The sequence below is a fragment of the Budorcas taxicolor genome, chromosome 2 (genome assembly GCF_023091745.1).
Source record: "Budorcas taxicolor isolate Tak-1 chromosome 2, Takin1.1, whole genome shotgun sequence".
Classification (NCBI taxonomy): domain Eukaryota; kingdom Metazoa; phylum Chordata; class Mammalia; order Artiodactyla; family Bovidae; genus Budorcas; species Budorcas taxicolor.
Window position 1 is genome coordinate 25,016,389 of NC_068911.1, and position 22,343 is coordinate 25,038,731.

A 22,343-nucleotide genomic window follows, 5' to 3' on the forward strand; every position below is an offset into this window, starting at 1 on the left:
GGTTTCTGACTTTGATTTCAAATTTTAAAAGGCTTTCCCCTCTCTCAAGAGAATAGAACTTTCACCTATATTTTTCCATAAGAATTTTGTTTATTTGCTTATTTTTATATAAATATTTAAACAATGTGAAATTTATTGTTATATAAAATATGAGATAGGGGATCTAACTTTATTCTTTCCAATAAAGTTAATTCATTTTACAATTAACCCTTCCCTCTGTTCTGAAATACTTTTATGATATGTAGACATTTTCTTAGAAGAAATCCATTCATTGCTCTTCTTTTTTCAGAAAATCCTTGCATAATTTTCAGCCATTTATTGTTCCAGATGAGTTTATTATTTTGTCAAGTGATAAAAATGCTGCTAGTATTTAATTAATATCACATAATATTTATATCATTTTGGATAAACTGGCAAGTATTTGATACTGAAAACATAAGATCACATTTATTTATCTCTTATACACTTCAATAAAGATTTTCAGTTTCATACAATACAGCATATGTTTCTTTTTTAAAATTTTAATTGGAGGCTAATTGCTTTACAATATCATGGTGGTTTTTGCCATACACTCACATGAATCCACCACGGGTGTACATGTGTTCCCCATCCCACCTCCATCCCCATCCCATCCCTCTGGGTCATTCCAGTGCATCAGCCCTGAGCTCCCTGTCTCATGCATCGAACCTGGACTGGAGATCTATTTCACATATGATAATATACATGTTTCAATGCTATTCTCTCAAATCATCCCACCCTTGCCTTCTCCCACAGAGTCCAAAAGTCTGATCTTTACATCTGTGTCTCTTTTGCTGTCTTACACATAGGGTCATCACTACCATCTTTCTAAATTCCATATATATGCATTAATATCCTGTTACAATACAGCATATGTTTCTTACTAAAGTTTTATCTAGATACCCTGCATTTGTGCTCAGAATTTTATTATGACTTTATTTTATTATTAATTTTTATGATCTATAAGAAAGCTACTGGGAATTTTTGTGTATATTTTATATATATACTTGTTTATGAAGGTAATTATTTGGTGGTTAAAGCCATCTCATAAAGAAGGCTGAGCACTGAAGAATTGATGCTTTTGAACTGTGGCGTTAGAGAAGACTCCTGAGAGTCCCTTGGACTGTAAGGAGATCAAACCAATCAATCCTAAAGGAAATCAACCCTGAATATTCATTGAAAGGACTGATGCTGAAGCTGAAACTCCAATACTTTGGCCACCTGATGTGAAGAGCCAACTCATTAGAAAAGACCCTAGTGCTGGGAAAGAGTGAAGGCAGGAAGAAAGGGGGACAACAGAGGGCAAGATAGTTGGATGGCATCACCAACCAAATGGACATGAGTTTGAGCAAGCTCTGAGAAATGATGAAAGACAGAGAGGCCTGGTGTGCTGCAGTCCATGGGGTCGCAAAAAGCCGGACATGACTGAGTGACTGAACAACAACAAAAACCATCTCATGGTGCTTCATAATTGCAATTATGTAACAAATAGACATAAATCACGCAAACTCATCTGCAAATCCCACTGATAGAATAACAGTTGCCAGGCTTAGCAAGTCCACCAAGAATAGATGTATTAATCACATTTTTTTTCATTTTCTGTATTATTATTATTATGCTTTGATATTTTGAGGACTTGTTGACTTGGAAAAGACTGTCCCACCCAGAGCTAGTTAATTCCTAGAGACAGCAAACTACTCTCTTACAAGCATGCTTCTCATATGCAAACAACCCACCCTCCAACCACCTCCTTTACTAAGCTCTTATACTCTTGCCCATATTCTCCTGTTCTAATCACCCTACAGCCAGGTACTAGACAATTCAGGCCATGAATTCCTCCTGCTCCTCTGCCTCTTGACCAACCATAGTTCTTCCCCCAGGGGTGGGCCTGCATGGAGTGGCTGACCTCTTGCTCTTGGGAACTGTAAGTAACTATCTATCTTTTTCGTCTATTCAACATGTTTCAGTCTCCTGATCTATTGGCATCACCAGACTTGAAAAATAAGAAAAAAAATTACATTTAAAAACAATAGAATTTCAGGAAGTCTGATACGAGAGCAAAATGCTAGATTTTAGAGTCACACAGTCCTAGGGCTGAAATAAACTCCCTGGCTTGCTAGCAGGGTGACCTTAGACAAATAACTCACTCCTCCAGTACTCAAATTCTCTTCATAAGAAGTCATTTGGAAATGGAATGATTCACTGGAGTTCACCCAGGCAGTTGGTGGCTGAACTGGGATTCAAACCCATATGAGCTGGAACACAGACCCATACCCCTGCCACTTAATTACATTGTATATCTTCTTGCTGTGTTGTGTAAGGGTCTTTCAGGGTCCAGCCACAATTCTGAGTCCTTGACACCATCATCCAAGTCTAAGACTGGAGTCTAAGATACAGAAGAAAAGGAGAAAAGACAGAGGCCTCTTTCTACCAACTAAAGCCTACCGTTTTCATTAATAGAGTGTTCTGGAGTTTTATTGATTGAATGGAGCTACTCTGAGGTCCAGACATGCTGTATATGCCCAATGAATCATGAGACACACCAGCAGCAACTTGAATAAGCAGGAAGGCAACAGCAGGAGAGGTAGCTTGGATTAAAACGGCCCTCTGATAAAGGAGCCACCCCAAGGACTCACAGCCTCACCTCAGCTCTTGCGAAATGTACACTAAAGCTTCTGCTTCTTTATATGCATTCACTACTTACTTTAGAGCTTACTTTAATACATATATTACTTGCTTTAGAGCACGCTTTCCACTGAGACTGTGGTAAAGAATTCATAATCACAAATTCGCATAAACCCCACAGCAGTCCTGTGAGAAAGAAACAGTCGTCATCTCCGTTTTACACATTAGGAAGCTGGGATTCAGAGAATAGGTAGTCTAATTCAGGTCATATGTCTCAGAAGTGGCAGAGACAGGATTTGAACCTAAGCTTGCCTGGCTTTTAAAGCACTTTGTTCTACTGTCTTTCTTCTGATGTTCTCTGTGCCCATTCATATTCTGGCATTGATACGTCCTAATTGGCTATTTGTTGATCTTATTGATCCAATAATGAGTCACTAGTGAACAGTGCAGGTGGCATGATCAGTAGTTTTAGACTTCATGTTGCAACGTGTTTTATATTTTAACTGTTACTGTCAGTTGCTCTCCTGCTTGTTAGCGTGGCTGCTGAGGTCTCATGGCATGTTCCATGATGCCCTGGGTATGTAAACCCATGTTTTGACCTCAGAGCAATGACACCCCAATACATAAGAGCTGACGTTGCTTTAAGGAGACATCTAATAATGTCCAATGGGTTCTGTAGATGAAATGTTCCCACACCCGTACAACCCCCTTAACATAGGATGAGAGAGGATGCACATTTGATATTGGCCAACAAGGGAAAGACATAATTGTGCAGAAACATGTTGGCAAACAATCTAAAACTGAGTGTTCCTGTTTGGTGTTTAGGGAGCTCACTGGTATTCTCCTGGGGCCTTTCACTAGAGGAGCAACTCTCACCAGCCAGCTCAGTGCTACCACTCATAACCATTGTTGGTGGGAGGTGCTGAAGCCAGAAGAGCTGTCAGTGTCCATGTATTTCCAAATGCCACCCCACAGAGTGTCACTTCCCAGGCCTGAGTTGGCTGCCTCTGCATGTCTACAGTACATGGTCTTCCATGGGAGGCAGCAGAAGTGGTACTTGAGAGTGAGCAGGAACAAAAAGCTTCTGAGATGTTATGCATTAATGTTGAGAGCAACATCTAGCCCGGAAGCCAGGGACTCAAAGCCTTTCATTGGTGTGTGACCTCAGGAACCTAGGACTGCCTGGGCTGGGTGAGGCTTACTCATCATAGACATTGTCACCGAAATCACATCCGAAAGGACACTGTTCTCTTTTAAGAACAGCAGGTCACGGAGCCTGCAGAGTGTATGGTAAAACAGATCAAGAGGGCGAGAAAAATTTTCTGTGCCAAGACATTGGCCTCATTTTACGTAGATTAGTACCCATGACTGAAGTCATTTCCTCTCAGTTTTGGCTGAGGAACTTGAAGACCAGAGCTGGGACCAGGGCAAGACATTGGGAGAAGACGCAAATTACATCTCGTGACTTTCTCTGGCTGCTTGCTGATGAGCAAAAATCCATGTGTTCTGACAGTGCCCCAAAGAAAGGGCTGTTGGGGGATGTCTGCAGGGCTCAGCAACAAGGAAGCCATCACGTGGTGCACAGCCTGGTTGGAGTAACACAGCACAGGGGTTAAGGGTGCAGACTGAGCCAGGTTACTCTGCCACCTACTTCCCATCTCACCTGTAGGGGTTGCTGCTGCTGCTGCTGCTAAGTCACTTCAGTCGTGTCCGACTCTGTGTGACCCCATAGACGGCAGCCCACCAGGCTCCCCTGTCCCTGGGATTCTCCAGGCAAGAACACTGGAGTGGGTTGCCATTTCCTTCTCCAATGCATGAAAGTGAAAAGTGAAAAGTGAAAGTGAAGCCGCTCACTCGTGTCTGACTCTCAGCTACCCTGTGGACCGCAGCCTACCAGGCTCCTCCATCCATGGGATTTCCCAGGCAAGAGTACTAGAGTGGGGTGCCATTGCCTTCTCCAGTAAAGTGGGATGCAGTGAGTTGAATAGCAGCTCCCAACGATGTCAGGTCCTCATCCCTAGAACCTCTGACTGTTGCCTCATTTGGTGAATCTTTCACAGATGTGATTAAATTAAGGATCTTGAGATGAGGGGCTTACCCTGGATTGTCCTGGTAGGCTCTAAGGGCCATCATAAGTGTACTCATAAGGGAGCTCTTATTTGACTCAGACACAGACAGAAGAGGAGAAGGTGATGTGACCACAGAAGCAGAGGCTAGAATGTGCGGCTATAAGCTAAGGGATGCTGGCAGCTGGAAGCCTCCAAGGCTGGAACGGAAAAGGAAAATATCCTCATCTGGAGCCTTAGCAGGAACACAGCCCTCCAAACCCTTGATTTCAGACTCTGGCTTCCAGAACTGCGAGAGAATAAATTTCTGTTGTTTTAAGCCACCAAGCATCGGTGATTTCTTAAAGCAGCCTCAGGAAACTAACACATGGGGATTATATTTGCTACCCCTACGGTCTATTGTACGAATTAAATGATTCAATATGTCTACAGAATTTGTAACAGTACCTGACACATTAAAGTGCTATAACAGCCTTTACCAGTTAAGTATCAACACTATTATTTTTAAATGGGGAAGAAACCAAGTCTCAGGGAGGCCCGTGCAATACAAAAGTCTGAGTGTTCTTGATTGAATCCAAGTCTCAGAACCCTAAACTCCAACAGGAGCTTGAGGAGGTTCCAAGAGCCAAAGATCAGAATAAAATTACACAGCCATACTTAAAACCAGGCCAGGGGTCAGGCACCAAGAACAGCTCCAACCTCCTGCTCCTGATCATTGTTCCTTCCATGGGAGCCGGGTCAAGAGCAGGGACCTTTCCTTCTTCTGAGCTCAACCACATCCTACCATCTGCTCTAGTCATATCTGAAGCCTGTCCTAGCCAGGCCCATAACAATAATAACTGCAGTCATAATAACAATAATAGCAGCCAGGCTCATAACAATAATAAAAACTTTTATTTTTACTTGAAGTGTGCCAGACTTTGAACTAAGTACTTTAGACCTTTTAATATACCTAATCCTTAATCGCTGTACCCATTTTACAGATAAGGAACTTGAGGTTCTGATGAGTTAAATGGCATGCCCAAGACTGAATGGAATTCAAATCCAGGTTCACCTCTCCACCTGTCTTTCGGTACAGCAATCTTCCTTATCATGAGAACAGCTTAGAATATGGCAGGCACCTTGCCAGGGTCTCCACTTATACCTTCTGAGTCCTCTTAGGATTGCTGTTTCACAGATGGGGACGCTGATGTGCTATCAATACAAGCTGCCCAAGGGTATCCAGAAAACTCCAAACACTTCACTCTAGAGCCCCAGCTCAACCTCTGGCAGGCTCCTTCCTCCTCCATTATAGCACCGGCTCCTGTGCAAACAACCAGCAGCTCAGAATTGCAGAGGAACACTAAATTCATTCTCAAATCAGCCTTCTTCCCTCAAGATGAGTGTAGGCCAGCTAAATGGGAAGTCATAAGGCTGGGTGTGCACAGAGTATTTCTAACTTATGTTGACACTAAGTCCTTGAAATTTGCAGAACTTCGAAAGGCTTTGCAGGAACCAGCAATGATGGGTCCTCATGGGGCTGGGCAGGGCTTTCTCTGTGCTTCATCAGAGAGACAGTTTGTGGTGGTCATCCTCACAGAAGAAGATCACTCACTGCACTCCTTTCCCAACCCTCATAAGCCCAACTCCAGTGGGGAGACCCCAGCCTAATGGGAGACCTCCCCCCGCCCCACAGACTTGAGCCTTGAGGTTTCTCTTTTCCGCAGCCCTGAATTATTTCTACCTAGTGACTGAAGCTTCTTTTAATCTTTCTCACACTTTTGTCTTTCCCAACTAAGACTAGAGCAGCTTAAGAGTGTATGGCTGGGTTTTTCACTTTTTTTTTTTTTTAATATCAGAAGAGGCTTATAGAACTAGCTGGAGAAGAGCTGATGAGAGTTTGCGGGTTTGCCTGCGGAGTCACTGAGCATCCGCTATGGGCTAGCGCAGCTTATGGCATTTTGCATACACTGTCTCACTTCATCCTCATAGCAAACCTGTGAAGGAAGTATTATCTCTGTTTTCTAGCTCCAAGTCCTTTCAATGATGCTGAAGATGAGGATGAGGATGCTAATAACAAAGCCACTTGACCCTGACCTCTGACTCTACAGCAGACACTGTTGTAAAAGTTCTTCTTACTTGAACTCATTCAATACTCACAACTGCCTCACTGGATATTACAATTATGATGATTACTATGAGGTATTGCTAGTCCCAATTTACTGCTGAGGAAACCGAGGCCCAGGCGGGTTTATAAGGTCATACAGCTGGTTACTGGAAAAGGAATGAGTCATACTCAGGTGCTTGACTTCTGGGGTTGACTAATCACTGCACATGGCTGATTTCCTGTTTGTGTAAACAAAGTTGACTGGAACACAGCCATGCCCATTTGTTTTCTTACCGTCTGTGGCTACTTCTCTGTTATAACAGCAGAATTGAGTAGTTGAAGCAGAGATTATTGGCCTGCAAAACCTAAGTACTTACCATCTGACCCTTTACAGAAAGTTTGCTGACCCCTGGTCTAGCACTGGAAAAGGAGGCCTGTGGCATTCTCTAAGAAAGCCGAATGCCACCTCCATCAGCGTGTTTTTCCAAAACCCAGGTGGGTGGAGGCAAACCATCAGGCCTCAGCATCAATTACATCTGCGCTGAAATCCCCTAGCTGATATATTGTCTCCAAGCACCTTGAGTTGATTTATAAACTTAAGGATGACTATTTCCTGGAGTGGAGGCAGGGGTCGCTGTGTATGAAGGCCATTACACAAAATACCACAGAACGATAGTATACAACAAATGCTCAGAAATCATCTCTGTCTCAGGTGAAGTGGGAGACTCCATCACCTCTCCTTCATCCTCAAAGAAGTGTCGGCTCCATCCTCCATCATCCATGGAGAAATAACACCTATTATGCCACTGAAGTGCAAAACATTTCCCATCTATTTCACATTTGCAGGTGATCATCAATACAGAGAGAATGCTTGGATCTCCAGCATAGCCAGCCGCCTCCCTGGTGGGCAAGGAGGAGGGGGAGAAGGAGACTGAGGCTGGAAAGAGAGTGCGGGACACAGTGAGGGAAGAGGGGGAGGGGAGGAGGAAGAGTGAGGGAATGAAATGGAGCTAAGACTCAATGCCTCTTTTGAAAGCTGGGGGCCTTTTTGTTGTTTTTCAGTCACAAAGTTATGACTGACTCTTTGCGACTCCATGGACTGCATCATGTGAGGCTTCCCTGTCCTTTGCTATCTCCCAGAGTTTGTTCAAAATCAAACCCATTGAGTTGATGATGCCATCCAACCATCTCATCCTTTGCTGCCTTCTCCTCCTTTTGCCTTCAACCATTCCCAGCATCAGGGTCTTTTTGAATGAGTCAACTCTTCACATCAGATGGCCAAAGTATTGGAGCTTCAGCTTCAGTGTCAGTCCTTCTAATGAATATTCAGGGGTTTATTTCCTTTAGGATTGACTGGTTTGATCTTCCTTCAGTCCAAGGGACTCTTAAGAGTCTTCTCTAGCACCACAATTCAAAATCAATTCTTCAAACTTTTTTAGGTCAAATGCTCACATTCAGTACATAACTACTGGAAAAACCATAGTTTGATTCTATGGACCTTTGTTGGCAAAGTCAGGTCTCTGCTTTTTAAAATACTGTCTAGGTTTGTCATAGCTTTCTTTCCAAGGAGGAGGCCTCTATCACTATCAAATCCCTATTATTATACATTGGAAGTGACAAATAGATTCAAGAGATTAGATCTGATTGACAGAGTGCCTGAAGAAATATAGATGGAAGTTCATAACATTGTACAGGAGGCAGTGACCAAAAGCATCTCAAAGAAAAAGAAATGTAAGAAGACAAAATGGTTGTCTAAAAGCAAAACGGCTGTCTGGGGAGGCCTTACAAATAGCTATGAAAAGAAGAGAGGTGAAAAGCAAAGGAGAAAAGGAAAGATATAACCATCTGAATGCAGAGTTCCAAAGAATAGCAAGAAGAGATAAGAAAGCCTTCTTCAGCAATCAATGCAAAGAAATAGAGGAAAACACAGAATGGGAAAGACTAGAGATCTCTTCAAGAAAGTTAGAGACACCAAGGGAACGTTTCATGCTAAGACGGGCTCGATAAAGGACAGAAATGGTCTGGACCTAACAGAAGCAGAAGATATTAAGAAGAGGTGGTGAGAATACACGGAAGAACTGTACAAAAAAATCTTCATGACCCAGATAATCATGATGATGTGATCACTAATCTAGAGCCAGACATCTTGGAAAGTGAAGTCAAGTGGGCCTTAGAAAGCCTCACTGTGAACAAAGCTAGTGGAGGTGATGGAATTCCAGTTGAGCTGTTTCAAATCCTGAAAGATGATGCTATGAAAGTGCTGCACTCAATATGCCAGCTAATTTGGAAAACTCAGCATTGGCCACAGGACTGGAAAGGTCAGTTCTCATTCCAATCCCAAACAAAGGCAATGCCAAAGAATGCTCAAACTACTGTACAATTGCACTCATCTCACATGCTAGTAAAGTAATGCTCAAAATTCTCCAAGCCAGGCTTCAGCAATACGTGAACCGTGGACTCCCTGATGTTCAAGATGGTTTTAGAAAAGGCTGAGGAACCAGAGATCAAATTGCCAACATCCACTGTATCATCAAAAAAGCAAGAGAGTTCCAGAAAAACATCTATTTCTGCTTTATTGACTATGCCAAAGCCTTTGACTGTGTGGATCACAATAAACTGTGGAAAATTCTGAAAGAGATGGGCATACCAGACCACCTAACCTGCCTCTTGAGAAATCTGTATGCAGGTCAGGAAGCAACAATTAGAACTGGACATGGAACAACAGACTGGTTCCAAATAGGAAAAGGAGTACATCAAGGCTATATATTGTCACCCAGCTTATTTAACTTCTATGCAGAGTACATCATGAGAAACACTGGACTGGAAGAAACACAAGCTGGAATCAAGATTGGCTGGAGAAATATCAATAACCTCAGATATGCAGATGACACCACCCTTATGGCAGAAAGTGAAGAGGAGCTAAAAAGCCTCTTGAAAGTGAAAGAGGAGAGCAAAAAGTTGGCTTAAAGCTCAACATTCAGAAAACGAACATCTTGGCATCCGGTCCCATCACTTCACGGGAAATAGATGGGGAAACAGTAGAAACAGTGTCAGAGTTTATTTTTTGGGGCTCCAAAATCACTGCAGATGGTGACTACAGCCATGAAATTAAAAGACGCTTACTCCTTGGAAGAAAAGTTATGACCAACCTAGACAGTATATTCAAAAGCAGAGACATTACTTTGCCGACTAAGGTCCGTCTAGTCAAGGCTATGGTTTTTCCTGTGGTCATGTATGGATGTGAGAATTGGACTGTGAAGAAAGCTGAGCACTGAAGAATTGATGCTTTTGAAGTGTGGTGTTGGAGAAGACTCTTGAGAGTCCCTTGGACTTTAAGGAGATCCAACCAGTCCATTCTGAAGGAGGTCAACCCTGGGATTTCTTTGGAAGGAATGATGCTAAAGCTGAAGCTCCAGTGATTTGGACACCTGATGCGAAGAGTTGACTCATTGGAAAAGACTCTGATGCTGGGAGGGATTGGGGGCAGGAGGAGAAGGGGACGACTGAGGATGAGATGGCAGGATGGCATCATGGACTCGATGGACGTGTCTGAGTGAACTCCGGGAGATGGTGATGGACAGGGAGGCCTGGCTTGCTGCGATTCATGGGGTTGCAAAGAGTCGGACACGACTGAGCGACTGAATTGAACTGAAAGAGGCTTTACAAATAGCTAAGGAAAGAAGAGAAGCAAAAGGCAAGGGAGAAACGGAAAGATATACCCAACTGAAATGCAGAGTTCCAGAGAATAATAAGAGACAAGAATACATTCTTAAGTGAACAATGCAAACAAATGGAGGGAAACAATAGAATGGGAAAGACTTGAGATGTCTTCAAGAAAATTGGAGATATCAAGAAAACATTTCATGCAAGGATGGGCATGATAAAAGACAGAAACAGTAAGGACCTAACAGAAGCAAAAGAAATTAAGAAGAGGTGGCAAGAATACACAGAAGAACTATACCAAAAAGATTTCAATGACCCAGATAACCTTGATGGTGTGATCACTCACCTAGAGCCAGACATCCTGGAGTCCAGGGGGCCTTAGGAAGCATTGCTTTGAACAAAGTTAGTGGAAGTGATGGAATTCCAGCTGAGCTATTTCAAGTCCTAAAAGATGATGCCATTTAAAATCCTAAAAGTGCTGAACTCAATATGCCAGCAAATTTGGAAAACTCAGAATGGTCACAGGATGGAAAATGTCAGTTTTCACTCCAATCTCAAAGAAGGTGATACCGAAGAATGTTCAAACTACCATACAATTGCACTCATTTCACATGCTAGTAAGTTTATGCTCAAAATCCTTCAAGCTAGACTTCATCAATACATGAACTAAGAACTTTCAGATGTACAAGTTGGGTTGAAAAAGGTAGAAGAATCAGAGATCAAACTGGCAACATTCACTGAATCATGGAAAAAGCAAGGAAATTCCAAGAAAACATCTACTTCTGCTTCATTGACTATGCTAAAGTCATTGATTGTGTGGATCACAACAAACTGTGGGAAATTTTTAAAGAGATGAGTGTACCAGGCCACCTTACCTATCTCCTAAGAAATCTGTATGAAGTTCAAAACTCAACAGTTAGAACTGGACATGGAACAATGAACTGGTTCCAAATTGGAAAAGGAGTATGATAAGGCTGTATATTGTCACCCTGCTTATTACATGCAGAGTACATCATGGGAAATGCCAGGCTGGATTAATCACAAGCTAGAATCATAATTGAAGGGAGAAATATCAACAACCTCATATGCAATGATACCACTCTAATGGCAGAAAATTAAGAGGAACTAAAGAGCAGGACTCCAGTACTTTGGCCTCCTCATCTGAAGAGTTGACTCATTGGAAAAGACTCTGATGCTGGGAGGGATTGGGGGCAGGAGGAAAAGGGGATGACAGAGGATGAGATGGCTGGATGGCATCACCGACTCGATGGACGTGAGTTTGAGTGAACTCTGGAAGTTGGCCTGGCGTGCTGCAATTCATGGGGTTGCAAAAAGTCGGACACGACTGAGTGACTGAACTGAACTGAACTGAACTGAACTGAAAGAGCAGGAAAGTTATGACCAACCTAGATAGCATATTCAAAAGCAGAGACATTACTTTGCCAACTAAGGTCCGTCTAGTCAAGGCTATGGTTTTTCCAGTGGTCATGTATGGATGTGAGAGTTGGACTGTGAAGAAAGCTGAGTGGCAAAGAATTGATGCTTCTCAACTGTGGTGTTGGAGAAGACTCTTGAGAGTCCCTTGGACTGCAAGGAGATCCAACCAGTCCATTCTGAAGGAGATCAGTCCTGGGTGTTCATTGGAAGGACTGATGCTAAAGCTGAAACTCCAGTACTTTGGCCACCTCATGTGAAGAGTTGACTCATTGGAAAAGACTCTGATGCTGGGAGGGATTGGGGGCAGGAGGAGAAGGGCATGACAGAGGATGAGGTGGCTGGATGGCATCACCGACTCTATGGACATGAGTTTGAGTAAGCTCCAGGAGTTAGTGATGGACAGGGAAGCCTGGCATGCTGCAGTCCATGGGGTCTCAAAGAGTTGGACATGACTGAGTGACTGAACTGGAAAGGAAATAAGGGCTGCCATAGGTAACAAAATAAGGGCTGTTAACATGAATACTATGTATTTATATTTCCTATAAGAATGCACAATAAAAAGCTATTAAATTTAAAAACAAACTAGACTTCTGCAAAGAGAGTCCTCCTGAGATAGAGTATTGAGCCTGCCAGAGGCTCATCTCCAGTCTTTCAGTGACCCTGGGAAGTGCCACCAGAGATTAGAAGCTCAGGTCTCTTCCTGCCCCATGGTTTCTGGTGGGGGCGGGGGGAGAGGGGAAGAGACTAGTGCATTTCTCAGATCGATTCCTTCCTTTCCTCACTGTCCCTACAGTCATCATCTCAGCCCATCCTCATCATCCACACCCTCACCATGGCATCAGCCCAGCCAGGCCTCCTCCTCCCAGGGTTTCCCCTTCTTCCCCTTCAGCTTCTCCCACACAAGGCTGCTGCTGCTTGTGTGAAATACCACCACCCTGCTGTTACTCTGCTCACAAACTCTTTACAGCCTACTCACTGCCTTCAGTACAAAATCTAAACCTTTCCGCTTGTTATTAAATACCTCCATTCTCCCTTTATCCTAGTTCACCTCTACTTCAGAAAAGCTGAGCTGACAAGGTGAATGACTTGGGTGAAAGAATCCAGGTGTTTGGCAGGGAATGACCCCAAGATACCCAGTATAGTTTTTCCTGGTGTGTGTTTGGGAAAATACCAACTATGAAGATGTCAGCTGAGAGAGAGAATTCAGGACTCCAGCTGGCTTCCAAGACTGAGAAATGTGCCATCATCCCTGCAGATTGTCTGAAGAAAGTGGCCTTCAGGAGTGCTTGATTCAGCCACTCAGAAATGTTATCAAGGACCCTGGTTCTTTTCAATTCTCCTTTCAGTCACTGTCCGGGCTGGTGTCCCCAGGTTGGTGTTACTTTATTTTCAGATGACAAACATCCAGAACAAGAAGAGAGGTCATTTCTTCTCATTACTCTAATTTAGGGGCTGTCCACTTTAGCCAGAAGTCCACAGCAAATTTTCTTTCACCTCCTCTTGGCTACTCTGGTGTCACAAGCTCATGCCAAACCATTCTCTGATCTGGGAGTGGGACTACCCCCGGACCAATCAGATTCACTCTTTATGGTGAGGCTGTGTTCAGCTTCCCCTCAGGTTGATGCCTGGATTGGGGAGGGGAAGGTAATCAAAAGCAGAGGTCTGTTAGGAAGGTGCACACGAATGCTGGTGAAGGTTAAGACGAGAGTTCAGGGTAGGCGGCAGCCAGTGGTGTTCATTCAGTTCAGTTCAGTCGCTCAGTCATGTCCAACTCTTTGTGACCCCACGGACTGCAGCACACTAAGCTTCCCTGTCCATCACCAACTCCTGGAGCTTGCTAGAACTCATGTCCATTGAATCAGTGAGCCATCTAACCATCTCATCCTCTGTCGTCCCCTTCTCCTCCTGCTTTCAATCTTTCCCAGCATCAGGGTCTTTTCCAGTGAGTCAGTTCTTCCCATCAGATGGCCAAAGTTTTGGAGCTGCAGTTTCAGCATCAGTCCTTCCAATGAATATTAAGGACTGATTTCTGTTAGGGTGGACTGGTGTGATTTTCTTGCAGTCCAAGAGACTCTCAAAAGTCTTCTCCAACACCACAGTTCAAAAGCATCAATTCTTCGGCACTCAGCTTTCTTAATGGTCCAACTCTGACATCCATATATGATTACTGGAAAAGCCATAGCTTTGACTAGATGGACATTTGTCAGCAAATATCTGCTTTTTAATATGCTGTCTAGATTGGTCATAGCTTTTCTTCCATGGAGCAAGCGTCTTTAATCTCATGGCTGCAGTCACCATCTGCAGTGATTTTGGAGCCCAAGAGAATAAAATCTGTCACTGTTTCCATTGTTTTCCCATCTATTTGCCATAAAACGATGGGACCAGATCCCATGATATTAGCTTTCTGAATGTTGAGTTTTAAGCCAGCTTTGTCACTCTCCTCTTTCACTTTCCTTAAGAGGTTCTTCAGTTCTTCTTTGCTTTCTGCCATAAGGGGGATGTCATCTGCGTATCTAAGGTTATTGATATTTCTCCTGGCAATCTTGATTCCAGCTTGTGCTTCATCCAGCCAGGCATTTCACATGATATACTCTGCATATAAGTTAAATAAGCAGGGTGACAATATACAGCTTTGATGTACTCCTTTCCCAATTTGGAACCAGTTTGTTGTTTCATGTCTGGTTCTAACTGTTGCTTCTTGACCTGAATACAGATTTCTCAGGAGGCAGGTCAGGTGGTCTGGTATTCCCATCTCTTGAAGAATTTTCCAGTTTGTTGTGATCCACACAGTCAAAGGCTTTGGCATAGTCAATAAAGCAGAAGTAGATGTTTTCCTGCGACTCTCTTGCTTTTTCTATGACCCAATGGATGTGAGTAATTAATGACACCAATTACAGAAGAATTAAAGGCAGAGCTTTTCTTTACATCTTTGAGAAGATACCCCATCTCAGCCACATCCATGCTAGTCTAAGGCATCATCATCTCTTGATGTAGCCATTGCAATAGCTCCTCTGTTTTCCCCACATTCTCTCTTTATGGCCCACCCACCCAATCCATTCTTTACTGACATCAAGTCACATTTTAAAATGCACACTTAATTTGCCCTGCATGGTTTCCCATTGCTCTTAAGATAAACCCCAAACCTACACTGACTTAAATGTACCTAAAGGATCTGGCTTCTCCCCCCTGCCTACATCAGCTTCGGTCACTTTCTTCCCTCCCTCACTTGCTGTATCTTTATGCCTTGAAATCTGTTCTCTCAACTACCTTGAACCTTGAAGGAACTCCTTTCCTTCTTGAGCCCTTTCGTAAGCTGTTTCTCCTCCAAGTCTGCTATCTTTGCTTTACAAACTCTCACTGAATGCAATGCTTTATGTCCAGAGTCAGTTTCTTCTGGTATTTGTTGGTAGCGTATTTGTTTCTTCATCACATTGATCACAACTGTAATTACAAAGCTTTTTGTGCAATTATTGATTGACTTTAGAAAATGAAAATGTCAGTTGTTCAGTTGTATCCAACTCTTTGTGATCCCATGGACTGTAGCCCGCCAGACTCCTCTGTCCATGGGATTCTCTAGCCAAGAATACTGGAGTGGGTTGCCATTTCTTTTTCTCCAGGGGATCTTTCAGACACAGGGGTCAAACTTGCAGGTGGATTTTTTACTGTCTGAGTCACTAGGGAAACCCATTGTAACCATTATGAAGGCAGGGAAAGGTCTGTTTCCTTCTTTGCTGTATCCTCCAGAATCTGGCATGCAGAAGATGCTCAATAAGTAATGGAATTATTTAGGACTCTTGAGGCGGCAAGCAATAGAAACTTCCCGCATTCTTTAGATTATAACCTCAGCTGTTATACTAGAGACCCGGAGTACCAGGGTCTCAATAAAACAAAAACTTCTTTCTCTCACGTCTTGGTATAAACATCCATGGGCTGACATGGCAGCTCCATGATGTTACATACCCAGGCTCTTTAGGTCTTTGCTCTACCATCCCCTTGAATGCTGCTCCTATCTTTCTGATGCAATGGAGCTTATGGCCTCATCAACATTCCTGTAAGCAAGAAGAGAGAAAAGTAAAAGGGCAGGGGAAGATTTATTCCTTTTATTCAGGGATACCACCCAGAAGTTACAAGCTTTCTGCTTACATCCATTGACCAGAGTGTGGTCATGTCATCACTTGGTTGTAAGAAGGCAGGCAGAAATATGGTCTTTCTGGCAGGCAGCCACATGGACAACCCAAAATCAGAGGTCATCAAGGGCAGAATGGATATTAGCAGAAAATTATCACTACCTCGAGCAAGGGTGGGCAATTTATTGCCTCAAATAACCCCTACAACTTGGTTAATAACCAAACCTCATGAAGGATGGGGACACTCTGGGCCTCAGAACAAGGAGAACTAGAACAGATTCTCCTTCCCCCTTCAATTCAGCTCTCATTGCCTATCACTTCTTTTTAATGTGACAGTTCCTGAATTATACATCTTACAATGTTCACAGTCAGAAAGAGACTGGATCTTTATATTGGCTCCTGGGAAAGTCCAATGCCCACTTTGAATTAAGCAACTGTGGTCAGAGAGATTGGGTGCTGCAAGAACATTGTCCTAAAACTAAGTGGGTAAACACAGATGCCTTAACAGGACATAAAGACAGTTAAAGTGAACGAATAAGTGAATTTGCACATCCTTACCTGTCATCTGGTATTTCTGGCTAATATTCATATGTCAGTACCTCGAAGGCTAAAGTCTCCATGTGACCCCATTCCTATCTCCTCAGATGCTGAGATCATTCAGTGAACACTTGTTGAAGCAGAGTCAAAGAATCAATACTTGACATTAATGTCAGGCAGTACCATAAAAATGATCAGTGGACTAAATACATAGTAAGGTGCAAGAGTGGCAAAACTTAGCAACTGTGCAATGGAAAAGCTAATGGTGCACTTGGCAAAGACCTAAGACTGTGATTGCTGAGTTTGTGCTTTGTGTCCAGCTGATAGGAGGTCTTCAGGGTGCAATAAGGGCAGCACGTGCTAATTGAGGCCAAAAATCGTGTTCATTACCAAAGTGTTTCTGTTATCCTTTACATCTAAATGAGACCCAGTGGGGTAAGTTTGGAACATGATTATCACGGATTTTACAAGATGGCTTATTAACATAATTCCCCTAATTAGGAATCAAAGAAGCTCTTGTTGAAAATTTTCCACTAAATATTACAGGGTCATAATTCCTGCATCATTAGGTGTCTAGCTCTGAATTCTAATTGCAAACCTTCCCCTGTGATCTGTGAATGGCTCAGTTCTAGAGGGATTTCTTTCATTTAATCAACATTTACTGAGCTCCTACATAGTTAGTAATTTGGTATTGAACATAACAGAGATAAGAGATAGTCCCTGACCTCAGGAAGCTCACAGTCTAATAGACAGGACAGAGAAGTAGACAGGTGATTGGAATTCCAAAGATGTATGTGTGTGCATGTAAGGGGCTGTGGGTAGAGAGGGAGGGAGGGAAAGAGAGAATAAATGAAAAAGCTGTTTAGGAAAAACCTAACAGTTCTCAGCTTGATGGAGGGAATTGAGTTGGGGTATAAGGGTCAGAGAAAGCTTTCTGAACTAGGCTCATTATGTGAAAGTAGGAAGAAAGGTACTTCTGGTTGGGGACTAGCATATACAAAGGCCCAGAGACATGAAGGACAATGCCAGGACCAGGGACCCACAGCCAGGCAGTTCAGCAATTCTGGTAATTATAGCAAAACAAGAAGTGGAGATAGACATGTCTGTATTGGTGGGTGAGGGTCAAACCACTACACACCTTGGAAACCATGGTAAGGCTAAGAGGGAAAGTGAGAGACGGAGGAGAATTATGATCAAAAGCACTTTAGGTATGATGCCTGGAGCATTATCCTCCTAGAAAAGTCCATTCTGCTCACTACAGAGCCCTATCAATCCTCTGTCCCGTACCTGCCATCTTGACATGCCATAGTCCTTGACACTGGTTACAACTTGATCTCACCGTTGATGGGTCTGGAGGAAGATTACCTGATCCAAGTCAGATCAATCAGGCTTCAGGAACATTCTAAAGTTGGGTGTAAAATGTTGTTTGCATTTTAGGGGGACCAAACAGTTTGACTTTTCTTAGGCTATCAGAGGATTCCACCAACCTCTCAATTACTGAGGCTCAAACTAGGAGATGGGGGTGAGGGAACCACATAAAAAGGCTCACTATTTGCCACTTGTGTGAGAAAAAAAAAAAAAGGGAATGTTTTTACAAAGCACAAGCTACTCCTAGGCCCTCTGCTCCAAATTTTGCTTCTGGGCTTTTCATTATTTCAGTCCCATGCCCACCTCACTTTTTTCTGTCTGACATGATACAGTGACTATCATATGAGAAATGGTGAGATGGACTATAATAAATACATTGCTTAAGCAAGGAAAGTTGACAGGAATATAAATATGGGGCATGATATATAAAGCCCCACACATCCCAGTGGCCTCATCTATTAAAACCTTGCCATGCTAAATTTACAAACAGTACTCGTGTCTATATGGGTTCTCATAAAATACTGCTTGTTGCTATTGCTCATGTTCAAACTCTCCTCGATTTCACTATTAGCTGACCTTTTTCTATGTAAACCTCAAGACCTAGCTAGAGTTCACCAGGGACTCAGCCTTTATGTGTGTTCAGGGTAGGCTTTGGATTAAAGTGAAGATATGAAACTCTAGTCAAGGTTAGAATGAGAGTTAAATTCTAACTGCAAGATTCGCGGTCTCTGAGTAATTCCCACCATTAGCCACTCATCTAATCAATCTTGAGCCAGACCCCAAATCAACAAAGTTTACTTATCTAATTAATATTTAATAAACATATGCTCTGTCCTGAGTATGCCAGTACAGAATGAATAGGCCGCAGCCCTTGCCTTGTAAGTACTCAGACTAGTATGAAGGAACTAAACATACAAATGCCTAGTTTTAACATATTGTGATAAGTGGTGTAAGTGATTGAAAAGGCAAATAACCATAACAGTTGAGAGTCTGTGGTGGGCCAGGCACTTTGCTGTTTGTATGCCACAGTCCTGTATTTACATAAAAATCTTCACTTTAGGATTACAGAAAACAAAGCTCACAGATGGAAGGGACTTGCCTGAGTCAAAGAGTGAAAGATTTTTTTTTTTTAATTCGAGCAGAGTTGATTTACAATGTGTTAATTTCTGCTGTATAGCAATGTGACAGTTTATATACATATATAAACATAGATATATGTATATTCTTTTTCATATTCTTTTCCATTATGGTTCACAGGGTATTGAATCTAGTTCACTGTGCTCTACAGTAGAACCTTGATGTTTATTCATTCTATATATCATTCGTATCTGCTAACCCCAAACTCCCAATCCTTCCTTCCCCTAACACTTACCCCCTTAACAACCACAAGTCTCTTCTCTATGTCTGTGAGCTTGTTTCTGTTTCATCGAGAGTTTCAATTGTGTCATATTTTAGATTCCACATATCAGTTCAGTTCAGTTCAGTTCAGTCACTCAGTCGTGTCTGACTCTTTGCGACCCCATGAATCACAGCACGCCAGGCCTCCCTGTCCATCACCATCTCCTGGAGTTCACTCAGACTCACGTCCATCGAGTCAGTGATGCCATCCAGCCATCTCATCCTCTGTCGTCCCCTTCTCCTCCTGCCCCCTATCCCTCCCAGCATCAGAGTCTTTTCCAATGAGTCAACTCTTCCCATGAGGTGGCCAAAGTACTGGAGTTTCAGCTTTAGCATCATTCCTTCCAAAGAAATCCCAGGGCTGATCTCCTTCAGAATGGACTGGTTGGATCTCCTTGCAGTCCAAGGGACTCTCAAGAGTCTCCCCCAATACCACAGTTCAAAAGCATCAATTCTTCGGCGCTCAGCTTTCTTCACAGTCCAACTCTCACATCCATACATGACTACTGGGAAAACCATAGCCTTGACTAGATGGACCTTAGTTGGCAAAGTAATGGCTCTGCTTTTGAATATACTATCTAGGTTGGTCATAACTTTTCTTCCAAGGACTAAGCGTCTTTTAATTTCATGGCTGCAGTCACCATCTGCAGTGATTTTGGAGCCCAAGAAAATAAAAGTCTGACACTGTTTAAGTGATACCATGTGATATTTTTCTTTCTTTATCTGACATTTCTTTTAGCATGATACTCTCTAGTTCTATCCAAGTTGCTACAAATGGCATTATTTTATTCTTTTCTTATGGCTGAGTAGTATCCCATTGTACTCACGTACCATGTCTGCTTTATCCATTCATCTGTCGATGGACATTAGATTATTTCTATGCCTTGGGTATTATAAATAGTGCTACTATGAACAGAAGAGTGTATGCTTCATTTTGAATTGTAGTTTTGTCTGGGTATAACAACAACAATGGTAATTCTATTTTTAGTGTTTTTGAGGAACCTCTGTACTGTTTTCCACAGTGGCTGTGCCAACTTACCTTTCCAACAACAGCTGAGGAGGGTTCCCTTTTCTCTACTCCTTCTTTCTCCAACATTTGCTCTTTGTAGACTTTTAAATGATGACCATTCTGACTGGTGTGAGGTGATAACCTCATTATAGTTTTGATTTGCATTAATCTTCATATGCCTATTGGCCAGCAAACAATGAGATATTTCAATCCAGGTCTGTCTAAGTCTAAATGCTGTGCTTTATTATCTGGTTCCTTTTTACAGTAGCCCTCAAGATGAGTGAGGACTTTCCATGCGGGGTCAGCACCAGGTAACAGTTGATGGACTTCAAGGCGCCCCCACTTACCTGCTTCAACTCCTTGTTCCTATTCCTCCCCTTCCCTAGATCACACTTAAAGGACTGTTGGCATTGCCCTTGGTCCATGCTGATGAAAATCTATTGGTTACCACCTGCCCACCATCCATTCCCTTTTCTTCTTTTACTGTAACCCTAGTATCGCTTCCCCTCTCTCTATCCCTGAGCTCAGATAGAGCTGATCTCACTCACATGACCCACTCCCAGGCAAGCACAGCCACGGTGACTGATTCAGGGGTGAGTATGTAATCCAGCCCAGCCCAAATGGAATGAACTTGGGGCTATTGCTGGAATTGCTTGAAAAAAGGTTCTGTTGACTTGGGTTGGCAAGGAGATGGAGTGTAAGCCTCAAGCTGTCCTTGGCCATTTCTGTCTCTCTGAGGGGAGAACTTGCTATAGAATTAAGTCAACAAAGAGAAAACTGAGCCAAAACATGGAAAGAGCCTGGTCTTGATTCCCTTTTCAGTTCATTTTCAGTACTGGTTATAGCCATGCCCCAAACCTGCACTACCACAGACTCTCCAGGTTCATGAGGCAGTAAATGCTCTTTTTAGCTTAGGCTAACTTGAATTAGATTTCTGTCATTTCAGCCTAGAGTCCTAATTAGTACATGCCACGTGTCTTATCTCTGAACTCCTAGAGGCTGGAGCTGAGACTCTGGTAAGCTTCCCCTCTACCCCCAGCTCTCCAGCTCTCCATCCAAGCAGCAGAGTAAAGAATTCAGTTGGTCTCATACCCAGAATTCTCTTTCAATTCACTCCCTCATTGGCCTCTGTGAACCTGGAAGAAAAAATTGAGAGCTGTCTCCTTGTATGGCTTGAGGAAAAAACTAAATTGGGCATTTTAAAATTTACTCTCCTATATGAGTTTTTAGAAGAAAGGTGGATGGTGGACAGCTGACCTCGTAATAAATTAAATGTCCTCCCATTATAGCACTAAATAAATAAAAGTGGATATGAAATTATATGTGAAGGATGATTAAACCATGAGCAGATACATAGGGTGGGGGTGGGGAAATGGGTTTAAAACATACTGCTAACTACAAAATAGAAAAGAAAACTGATGGAGATTTATCACAGGCCACCATTTAAATTTATTAAAATCACATGCATTATAGACATATATCAAAAAAACATTAGAGCAAATGTTTGTGAGGGACAGGGAGGGGAATAGAGAATGGGAATAAACAGGGTAGGGCAATAAGTAAAATGAGAGGAGTATTGCAATGCTGATTCTAGAAGTAGGAACATCTCAGCTCTTTGCACCTGAGATTATAAACAGGAACAGAAGGGAGGAAGGAAACTTGGAGGAAACACTCCGAAATATTAACAGTTGTTGTATAGTCAGGGAGCATTCAGAGAAGGCGATGGCACCCCACTCCAGTACTCTTGCCTGGAAAAATCCCATGGATGGAGGAGCCTTGTGGGCTGCAGTCCATGGGGTCGCAAAGAGTCGGACATGACTGAGCGACTTCACTTTCACTTTTCACTTTCATGCATTGGAGAAGGAAATGGCAACCCACTCCAGTGTTCTTGCCTGGAGAATCCCAGGGATAGGGGAGCCTGGTGGGCTGCCATCTATGGGGTTGCACACAGTTGGACACGACTGAACTGACTTAGCAGCAGCAGCAGCAGGGAGCATTTAACTATCAGG